Consider the following 10,799-nt stretch of genomic DNA (forward strand, 5'->3'; position numbering starts at 1 on the left):
TTCACGGTTAATATTTGACACGGGTGCCGCGCATAGTGCCATTTGCAAAAAAGAAAGAGAGAGGGAGAGAGAGAGAGAGAGAAAGAGAGAAAATAAAAAAGAATACCTCTTTGCTTTTGCGCGCGAACGCTGAGTATCTTCTCTCTTTCTCTCTTTCTCCTTCTTTCTCTTTCTTCCTCATTCACTTTACATATATATATATATATATATATATATATATATATGTGTGTGTGTGTGTATATATATGTATATGTATGTATGTATATCGTTCTCTCGCTTACTCACTCGCTCGCTCTTTTTACTCTTTGCTCCTTTGCTCTTTTCGTTGCCGTAACGCGCGGGATGCATTTCAAGCTCGTCGCTTATGCGCGTGGTATAAATGCGTCGGCCGTTGAGAGGGATGCAAAAAGAGAGCCGTGGGAGAGGGTGGTTGGGCGCGCCTGTCAGAGCGAAACCAACAATTCGATTTGGTTTTTTTTTTATTATTATTATTATTATTATTATTATTATTTATTACTTTAGGATATATGTTAAATTCGTACGTATTTTTCATATGTATCCATTTATATATATATATATATATATGTACGGAGAAAGAAAAAAAATATATATAGTAATATAGTATATAATATATGAATATACTTGTTATAATGATCAAACAGATGAAAAATAATTTCAAAAGTATTAAAAAAAAAAAATGTAATATAACATATACTTCATTTAGTGAATAAACATAAATATACCTAATTAGAGGAAGGAGATCTATTTGTACGTGAAATGATAAAAATGTTCGGATATTTTATAAAAGATATACATTATCCGGTTTCGTGCTAATACGAAGATTGATAGTAAAGAGAAAAACGAAATAACTTCTTCGATCTTACCAGGGAAATGGAGGAAAGAGATCGATCGATCGATAGACCGCGATCGATCGAGACGGTCGAAAACTCGGCACGCTCGGCAGCCCGTAATAAAATTAATGGAGCGTAGTAAACGTCGCTAAGACATTCTCCTCCTTTCGTTTGCCTTCGTGACTTCTGCTTAAGCAATTCCACGCTTCGATTTCCATCGCCTATCGACGAGAGCAGTCTTTATACTTACACATATAAGTTATATCTATGTGGCGTTTATAATAACATCTTTCTGTTCACTTAGGTCGATTCTATCATTTCCATGGCTATTATGCGTCTATTGATTTACCTCATCGTATATTTTTTCTCTTCCATTAGAGAATAAAGACGAAGATATATAAAAGGAAAAGATAAAAGAAAATTGTAATTTAAAGAAATTCGTTTCGGCGAAATAATCAAGCGAAACTTCGTTCGATCGTTTTCATGTGTAACCAATTATTAAAGATTTCTTATCGATCTTTCATTTTTTTTCTTTTATATATATATATATATATATATATATATATATATATATATATGTGTGTGTGTGTGTATATATATTTATTTATCGATGTATTGATCCATTCGACGAAGATATTCTTTACATAAAATTAATTTTGTTGCTTGTGAATATGGTTAAAAGATTATATCCCATCGGTTAATGTCTTAAGAATAATGTTGCGACGCGTTTGTGTCGATATGTGTCATCGTAAAATAGATAAGAAAGTTATGTAACACGAACATCCTCAGGCATTGACGGAACTAGGTAGATAGATGATATTGAGGATAGATATATTTAGATTATATGTATATATGTATCGTCTTTAAAAAAAAAAAAAAAAAAAAGAAAAAAAGAAAAAAGAAAAAAAGGAAGGAAAAGAAATAAGTCAATGGGATCCGTTTGTTCCGCATTCATTATATCGTCAATTATAGATCCCACGTATCTATCAATCTTTTCCGGGTCAAACTATCGTGCGACCGTGTTTGCTAGAGATCTTTTAATAATAAATTATAGATCGATAGGATCTTTCTCTATATCAGAGTAATTTTTTTTTTCTCTTTTTCTTTTTAACATCGCGTGATCCATCGTACCAAAACACTGTCACCTCTATCCATTCTCTCTCTCTCTCTCTCTCTCTCTCTCTTTCTCTCTCGTATAGCAAGAAAAGTTTATGCTAAATTATGCGCATAGTTACATAAGTAATGGGATATAAAGTCGACTGTACAGGATGAGATGAATCCGCGACCGAGGAATATCAAATCGGGTGGTAGATATCTAATAAACAGCATGTTCCATTTTCCGCATTACTTTTCGAGATATCGCGTTCCGATGTAGAAACGTCAAAACGGATCGGCAGCATTGTCACGAAGTGACGAATCCGTATTTACGGTAATCACTGTGATCAACGGATCGGACGGAATCATGGAAGAGAGGATTTAAGTGAAACTCACGTTTAAACGTGGAGTAGAGAATACGAGATAGGATAATTCTATCGAATTCTAATGCTATCGATCCTTTTTTCTTTTCTTTCCTTTCCTTTTATTTTTTTTTTTTTCCAGAAAAAGAAAAAAAGGAAAGAAAAAGGAGAGAAAAAGAGAAAAGTAAAGAAATTTTAATAATCTGCTTGAATTCTATATTCTCTAAACAAAAACAATAATAATAATTATAATAATAATATATTAAAATCATGAAAATGAAAATGAATGTAATATAAAAGGAATCTCGTGTAAAAACTTTCATACCATTTTTTTTTCTTTCCTTCTTTTTCTTTCTTCTTTTTTCGATCGTTCGAAATTAACTAATAACAAAGTATAATTCGTGAACGTGGATCATCGTTCGAATTGATTATTACTACCGAGACGCATTCGTCATAATCAGGAAGGACACGTGGGTGGTGAGAGGATACAACTCGGAAGGTTTCTTTGAAAGAGCCAAAGTAGGACCTCGGACGCAGCTGTATAGACGATATAGCAAGAGGCTTTATGTAGAACGTACATAGCTGTACATGCGGTTATTATAAGCGAGATCTCTGCCCATATACGATAACTGTGCCGCTCTCCAGTTATACCCTCCTCCTCTCTACACACTCGTGTCTTCTCTTTCTCCCACCCTCTCTCCCTCTTTCTCTTCCTTTCTCTCTCTCTCTCTCTCTCTCTCTCTCTCTCTCTCTCTCTATCTATCTCTCTTTCACATATACATTTCTGTTCCATCGGCATACGTATACATCATAACCACGTAGCTCGCATACATATTTATGCCGCTATCTTCTGTCTGGTCATGCCCGCATCCATCCGAAAGGAGTTGAGAGAACCGCGCGACCAGGTCGAATCACTATGTAACTCTTATGTACTAGTATATACTACTATTACTATACCAAAGGTACAAGCGTCACAACCACATCGTGTACCATCATTCCATTTCATTCGTTACAGGAACGAACCTGGAGAGTATTAGGAGAACGATCGTGGGGTCAAAATCAGTGTCGAAGGGATGAGATGGTGTTCTTGTTCAAACGGCAACGTTCGTTCAATGTGAATCTCGATCTATCTTGGTCAATCGTGCCGTGAGGAACTCTAGAATCGTTCGCGTTCCTCTAAGTTCCGATCTATCATTTCTTCGAACCTCAGAGTTCATGCGAGTTATTACTCCCTATAAACCTAACGATCTAATTATCCTTTTATCTCTTTCTTTCTTTCTTTCTTTCTTTCTTTCTTCTTTTCCTTCACGTGTTCGGACTCGAATCGCTTTTGCTAAAATTCAAAATCCGAACACGGACTTGTTACGAAAGAATGAATGGAAAAAAAGGAAGAAAAGAAAAAAGATCATCTTACTCTAATAATTTCCAATCAATAATACTTTTCTAATCCCTTACGAAATAATTGCAAACGTCGTTCGAATAAAAAAAAAAAAAAACCAAATTGTACAACTCGATCAAGACGACATTTAATTTTTTTCTGAATGAGAAAAGGTAAACGAAAGGTGAATAAAAATGGAAAGAATAATTTCCTATCAAACGTTCTCTAATTCCCATTTGAAATAATCGCGAACGTCATTCGCGAGAGAGAAAAAAGTGTACAGCTCTATCAAAGTGATGGTTAATTCTTTCGGGGTGGGGTTGGACGAGGTCGAGGGGTGAAAAGAAGAGAAAAGAAGAAAAATAGAAAAGAAAAGGAGAGATTTATTAAAGCGTAGGCGGGTGGCAAGTGCACCTGCACTTGCACCTGTCGCTGGTGCGACAGCACGAGCTTTCGATTTGTGTCCGCACCGTTAACCGTTCGCCAACGCTAAATTACCGTACGCTGACGTGCTAGTTAATAGGCGAGAGAGCTGTCTCTCCCTCCTTCGTGTCTGTCAACGTACGAAGATAGAGAAGCGTATAAGACTTTATAGAGAAGTGACGTCGTAGTAGTCGTTAATTATACCGCTAAACGAGAAATCTATTCCCCCATTTTATATTATGAAAGATGGTTCAATGGATCCTCTGTAAATTTATTATTTCATTCATTTTTATTCTTGATAAATAATAATAATCTGACAAATAATAATAATTTGTGTATGTATATATTTTTTTCTTTTTTTTTTCTTTTATGTATGCATATATATGTATATATATATAAAATTTTTTTTTCTTTTTCTTTTTTTCTTAATCGGATTAATTAAATATCAATATCTCTAACAAAAAGTATTTCTCTTCATTTTTCTACATATTAATCAGAGCTGATGTAAACTTGTATTTTTAGTTGTCACGATATTTACTTTCTCAACATATGTCAGATATGTACGTGTGTATATGTGTGTACGTATATATATATATATATATATATATATATATATATACATATACATGTGTGCCAGTTGATAATACCCGGAAAAACAATATTGGGAAACGCAGAGACAACATCGTAACGTAAACAAACATTCACGAGTATCGAGTTGGGTCGGACAATACGATTCGGAGGTTCACCTTTAGCTTAGACAGTCCTTTGTCTACCTTCGAAGGAGATAGATCTCCATGGAGGATAAACGTACGTATTTTCTAATTGCATATACAATTGCGTATACAATTATCTCTATCTCTCTCTCTCTCTCTCTCTCTCTCTCTCTCTCTCTCTCTCTTTCTCTCTCACTCACAAGCAATAATTTATACATTGTATTAGAGTACAACAAATATGTAATTATCCATTAAATATGAAATCGAGCACACACACACACATACACACAATGGATTATCGACCTTTTAATATTTCAATAGATTATGTATAATAAATAAAGAATTCTATTAAATCGCATTCTAACGAAGAGATCATTATTCGCAATCAGGTCAATATTTATCTTCTATCTAAATACAAAGAAATCTTTATTCTATATCCGGTTATTATATTAATAAAACATAAAGATAATCGATATAACGATTGTTACGAAAATTTTAAAATAATTTTTGTTTATTAATAATCAATTCGATTATAAGAAAATTATGGATAATAATTAAATAGAACTAATTTATAATAGAACGTGGGAAAATATTGAAATAATTTTGTTAGAAAACGGGATGTTCTACGTTGTATCTATGTAGATATATCTATGTCGTCGAATTTCCATGGTTGAATAGTGGCGACGAGTAAAGGGATGGAAAGATGGGGAAGGGGAAGGGCGAGGAGGCGGTGATGGGGGAGGGAGACGGGTTTGAATGGTGAGGAAAGGGATTGCTCCAGCGTTTACCTTAATCAATGTTATCGTGGGATTAAGCCAAGAGCGGCCTAGAGCCGGGACGAGCCGACATCCTCCAAACGAGCCTTCATCCTGGACCCTTCATCCGACAATCCCTTCCCAAACCTCCGGTGTCACTCGCATGGCTGGACACCGATCTCCGGTCGGCTACTGTAAAATGTCGGCTACGTTCGCATTGTTCCCGTTTCCCCGATATTCATCCTGGATTCGGGAATAACTATGTACGTAAAATAATGGCCTTTGAAACATTCAAAATATTCTATTAAATCAGATCCGTTATCATCATCGTCATCGTCATCGACATATCTTTTCCTCTCTTTCTTTTTCTTTTTTCTTTTTTTTTTTTTTTTTAAATTCTCATTATTGAAGGAGATTAGATCTATTTATAATTATTTATTTATTATTTTCCTATTAACGGGACGTCATGTTCGATATAACAGATAAATCGTCGTTTCTAATTAACTTTCTTCCTTTCTTTCTTTCTTTCTTTCTCTCTCTTTTATTTCTTTTTTTCTTTTCCTTTCTTTTTTTCATTCGTATCTTTGCTTTACCATCGAATAATTAAATAAATAAATAAATATATATATAATATAATATATTGTATATATATATGTATATATATATATATATATATATATATATATATATTCTATGTATATTATCAAAGAATATATTTTATCTTAGACGTTGAAAAAATCGTATTATTTATTTATTACCATGAACCGTATCTATTAATTATAAAATTACGTTATTCGTCGTATACATACTTATATGCATTTCTTATATGCATTTTCAATTCTTAAAGACTTTTCTAACATTACTCTCACGGAAGTGAATATAACAGAAAAAAGATTTTTGCATAATGGGAAACTAATTATACCTACGAGATACGTTTTAACGCGTGTACTGTTCATATCAAAGTGTACAAAGCGTTAACGCGTTTGTAATTTATACTTGCAAACGTATTATTATAGTTAGGGCGTTTTACCTTTATGAAGGTTTACGAACTAATAAACGTATAACTGATAATTTTTGACCGATCGCGTAAAACTTGGTCCGATCTATCTCTCTCTCTCTCTCTCTCTCTCTCTCTTTTTCCTTGTCTTTTTCTTTTTTTCTCTTTTTTCTTCTTCTTCTTCTTCTTCTTCTTTTCGTCTTCAATTCGTTTGGCCTATCGATGTGCACGGTGTACGTGTACGTTTAGATGGTATAAAAAATTAGGTGTAGTAGTTTGATACAAAGCGTAGTGGATATATCAAACGGATCACTGGGGCGGACACACGAACGTGACTAGAATTTATTACAGACGAAGAGCTTTACGTTATTTTGCCAATACCTACTCTTTTTTTCCCTCTGTCTGTCTCTCTCTCTCTCTCTCTCTCTCTTTCTCTCTCTCTCTCTCTCTCTCTCTCTTTCTCTCTCTCTTTCTCTCTCTCCAGCTGGCGTTCAAGTAACCGGTCCGATCGTTTTTCATTAGAACATAAACATTATTCCCTCTCGATAAAGATTAATTGGCCACCCTCGTCGATCGGTGATTGATAAATTGTACTTGAACGAGCGTACGTACCGTTTAACGTTGAAGTCATCTTTCTTTCGTCTTACCTTGGGAACTTTAATTTGACTCTTTCTCTCTTTTTTTCTTTTTTTTTTTCTTTTTCTTTTTTTTTTTTCTTATTTATTTCTCTTTAATTTTTTTTTTCTGCTTCTTCTTCATTTCCTTTCATCCAAATAATTTCGATTTATAAAATATTGGACCTGACCTTTCGTTAGTAATAAAGAAAAGAAAACAAAAAGACAAAGGATAGAAGAAGAAGATGATGAAGAAAGAAAGAAAGAAAGAAAGAAAGAAAGAAAGAAAGAAAAAAAAAAGAAAGAAAAAATGAAGAAGAAATCGTTCGATTCGAGTGACATTCTTATTCGATGGAATTTATCAAGATCGTCCATCATACAGAATTCATATATTATTTTTATCGGATCTTCGGGAATGAGAAGTTATAAAATTCCTTGGTCGATAGTTCGCACCCACATTGGGTCGTGATCCCCGGGTACACTTGCATCCAGATGCCTTCAAGCGGCGATTCCCGCTATCCATCTCGGCTCTGTACCTACCTGCCTTGTGGCAAAGACGCGAATGGAATTCGAATTGCGCTATCCTTCGATTCCTCCTACCACATCGAAGAACTTTCTAACAGGAGGAGAAATGATAAAAAAAAAAAAAAAAGAAAAAAAAATGGTAGAAAGAAAGAAAGAAAGAAAGAAAGAAAGAAAGAAAGCAAGCAAGCAGAAGGGCAGAAGAGAATAGAGAGAGGGTGGTGATGGTTTTGCTCTTTTTCAAAGGGGGGAAAAAAAAGAAAAGAAAGAAAAGAAAGAAGGAAAGAAAATAAAAGTTCATGAGAAAATTTCATGAACGCTTATAAGAATCACGTATATAAGCTTCATGATCGAAACAATGTTTCTAATGCGTATCGATAAAATACAAAATCTCGTAATACCATTACGAGATTTCTAACAAATCAAATTGTCTACCTGTCCCCACCCCCCCTTATCCACTTTCCTTCCCTCCCCTCCTCCTACCTTCCTTCTTCCCATGGCTTTTTCCCTTTCTCGTTTCAGTAATGTAACGTACTCGTCGTCGAACGTACTAGCGAACTCGAGATAGAATCGATCGGAATAACAAGGAACGATGGTAACGGAGTCGAAAGTACGCGCCTGCGTATATTGGAGGATGGCGTTAGATTTAACGTTAGATTGTTGGAACGTAAGGGTAAAAGGAGATCAGGGAGGAAAAGGGTCTCAAGACTGACTTCTTTCTTCTCGTGCCTTGAAAGAAAGAAAGAGCGTGAAAAGAAAAAGAGGCTCGAGAAAAGGAAACGTTGACTTGGTTCTCAAATGGGCTGTCAATTACAGAACACCCGATATAGTATTCACGGTGCTTGAACGGGCACCTCGATATCGTTCGGTCCTTCCATTTTCACACGTGGGATTTCTCTTGGTGAGTGCTGCGTCAAAAGTGAATGGTGTAGCCGAGGATGGCTAGGAACGCCGTTCAGACAGAGAGAGAGAGAGAGAGAGAGAGAGAGAGAGAGAGAGAGAGAGAGAGAGAGAGAGGCGAAAGAGGTGTTCGAAAGAGAAGGGTGAACGTAGAAAGAAAAAGAGAGAGAGAGAGAGAAAAAGATTTCCATTCTTTTTCTACTTTTTTTTTCATATTTCTCTCTCTCTCTCTCTCTCTCTCTCTCTCTCTCTTTCTCTCTGTCTTTCTCTCTCATTCTCTCTAACTTTTGCCGTTTCGTTTTATCGCTTTGTCCACGCGAGCTAGCTCGAAGGAAACGGCTTTGGTGAAATCCTTAAGAAAGAAAAATGCTGACTGACGATATTCCAGCATTTATGTATGTGCCATACCATAGGATATATTCTTACCGTCTCCTCCGTAACACTTTTCACGCGGTCGAAAGGACGCGAGAGTCGACTCGAGTCGAGTCGAGTCGAGTCGAGCGGAGTCGAGTCAAGTCGTGCTCGACATCAACGAGAGAGAAAGAGAGAGAAAAAGAGAGAGAAAAAGAGAGAGAGAGAGAGAGAGAGAGAGCCGGGTTTCTTAATCGAAAGGCCGGTGATGCCGATAGCTATCGATACTCTTTCGTGCAGAATTCTATCTAAATAGAGTCGATCAACTACCAGGTAACTGTAAATGTGTACACAGATGATGATTGAGTAGAGTCGTTCGGGACATTGTCCGATTTACCTTTATTTTGTACATACACACACACACATAAATATATATATATATATATATATACATAAATGATGAAATTATCGAATACGTCATAATTGTCGCTAAGATAGAAATTTCACGGAAATAGATTTATATAGAACGACAACGTTACGAATAGTAAATTATGTATCGCTAAAAGCCGAATAGTCACTGAACACGTAGTCATTCTGATATTGTAAAGGTAAGATATATACTATAATATTAATTAGAAATAACGGGTTATCTATCTATCTATTTATCCATTTATCTATCTATCTATCTATCTATCTATCTATCTATCTATCAATGTTATCGTTAATGAAATAGAAACGAACAAAGGATATAACGCGACAACGTCAATGGCGAATTTAAATGACGATTTTCCATTCTCGTTTATTCGAACGAATTCTATTTAAAACGTAGGAAGCGTAATTGTTTAGCTCTACGGTATAATGGTGGTTTTCCTGGATACACACCATAGTCAGCCATAATGCTTGCGTGGACGTTAAATCTTCAAGAGAAAGAGCCGGAGGGAGCGGCCACACACGATGACTACTATCTTTGAGTCTCTCTCTTTCTCTCTGTCTCTCCCTGTCTCTCTCTCTCTCTTTCTCTCTCTCTCTCTCTCTCTCTGTCTCTCTTTCTCTTTCTATGGTCGCTTCCATTAGATAAGACGAACGTATGTTTCATCGACCGATAATTCTATTAGCCTTAACACTGTATACGTAGTAAGTACGCTCGTACGGTTTTCAAAAGCTTTCAAGAAGAAATTCGACTCCGAAGACGTCCCAAGAGACCTTCATGTTTTCGAACTTTTATTCTTAGCTCACACGTTTTATCAGAAAAGATAAAATACGTTAAGAGGCGTTAACATTTTCCTTTTAGATAACAACCACTTATTCACACTATCAATTCTATATCTCTAATAATATTCTTTTTACCGATATTGTCAGTTTTCGAATTTCGTTTTTAATCTCTCACTCGACCCAGTTTACATTTCTCATACAACAATTTATCTATCTGTTTTTCATTCCTGTTTATTCTCCCGTTAAGTACAAATACCTATAAGATACGTGCGAGTTAATTTGCACAATATTTCTGATCATTTATTATTGATATGATAACTCTTTGTTTGTTTCTATACGTTAAACACCAACGTATGTATATATTTATATACATATAGTTGTATTTGCTATTGAAAATCATTCCTGTTTTTTTTCTCTCTCTCTCTCTCTCTCTCTCTCTCTTTCTCTCTTTCTCTATACCGATTAATGTTTAAATAAATATTCAACGAGAACGGAAACGATGTATTAAAAAATATTTCTTGGTATAATTGAATAACAAATGGATATGTACGATTTAGTAAGCATAAAAATCGAAAAAGGAATGAATACGTTGGTACGTATAAAAATGTTAATATAAAAATATCTGT

General features: G+C 35.1%; 2 protein-coding genes across 6 annotated transcripts in view; both read left to right on the top strand.

Annotated features, from left to right (window-relative positions):
• LOC146872724 (CCR4-NOT transcription complex subunit 6) overlaps nt 1-10,799 on the top strand; it is a 161,769-nt gene that overhangs the window by 75,469 nt on the left and 75,501 nt on the right. The window lies entirely within an intron of this gene.
• Nucleotides 1-10,799, top strand: part of twin (CCR4-NOT transcription complex subunit 6-like twin) — a 324,109-nt gene that overhangs the window by 9,093 nt on the left and 304,217 nt on the right. The window lies entirely within an intron of this gene.

Source organism: Vespa mandarinia, chromosome 10 (assembly GCF_050613455.1).
Source record: "Vespa mandarinia isolate Hongniang chromosome 10, ASM5061345v1, whole genome shotgun sequence".
Classification (NCBI taxonomy): domain Eukaryota; kingdom Metazoa; phylum Arthropoda; class Insecta; order Hymenoptera; family Vespidae; genus Vespa; species Vespa mandarinia.